Source organism: Pteropus vampyrus, unplaced genomic scaffold (genome assembly GCF_000151845.1).
Source record: "Pteropus vampyrus isolate Shadow unplaced genomic scaffold, Pvam_2.0 Scaffold29, whole genome shotgun sequence".
In the NCBI taxonomy this organism is placed as follows: domain Eukaryota; kingdom Metazoa; phylum Chordata; class Mammalia; order Chiroptera; family Pteropodidae; genus Pteropus; species Pteropus vampyrus.
In genome coordinates, this window is record NW_011888810.1 from 10,495,928 (window position 1) to 10,496,864 (window position 937).

The window sequence follows — 937 nt, forward strand, 5'->3', positions numbered from 1 at the left end:
TTGTTTATTCAGGAAAGGTGGGTCAAGGTCCTCCTACATTCAAATCTTTGAGGAGGAAGGTTTTTCTTTTTTCTTTTACACTCACCAAATAAGTTTGAAAATGGCTTCAGGCTCTTTGCAAATATGTTAAAAAAAAAAATCAAAGACTACTTTTCAAGTCAATATACATATTAGTGAAAATAATATTCATATTTTGAGACTTTGAGACTCACTATATAGGTATATAATACATTTTATACATTATTTTGCATTTATAGATTTCTTCATAGTATGTTCGAATAAGCTATATTGAGGGAAGGAAGTAAAAACACAAATGGCCTAAAGGAAAATAGTTGATCAAGAACAAGTTATGAGTCTACAGCCATGCCACCCTGAACAAGCCCAATCCCATCTGATCTCGGAAGCTAAGCAGGGTCGGGCCTGGTTAGTACTTGGATGGGAGACCACCTAGGAAGACCAGGTGCTGCAGGCGTAAAAATAAATAAATGAATGAATGAATGAATGAATGATTGTAAGCTGACAAGGTCCTTGCAATCTGTGAGGTCAATCAAGAGTTGCCTAAAAAAAAAAAAAAACAAGTTATGAGGTTTACAGTATAATCTGACTGCAGAAATAGTGACCACAGGATGAGGTACCAGATATATAAGCATGATATCCTTTTCCTGAAATTTATTTCAAAAAAAAAAAAAAGTGATGTGCTTCCTCAAATTTGTGAGACTAGAATTAGAAGTGTTTTAATAGGTCTCTTTCGCTAGTAGAGTCTTTCTAATCTGAGGGCATGTCAGTTTTAGGACCATAGCAGATATAGATTTTCTATCTCTGATAGCCTTCTCTTTTTCCATGTCCACATGTTCTATGCCTAGGTCTTAATGTATAAAGGTGACTGAGTGATGGCATAAAGAGACTAATGATTTCAAAAGAAGATTATTACTTCTGT

General features: G+C 34.6%; 1 non-coding gene across 1 annotated transcript; it reads left to right on the top strand.

The window, feature by feature from the left end:
* The first annotated feature begins 353 nt into the window (after positions 1 to 353).
* On the top strand, positions 354 to 472 carry LOC111737641. Its single transcript, XR_002779497.1, has one exon. It is a non-coding gene; the product is annotated as a 5S ribosomal RNA (ribosomal RNA).
* Positions 473 to 937: the final 465 nt, after the last annotated feature.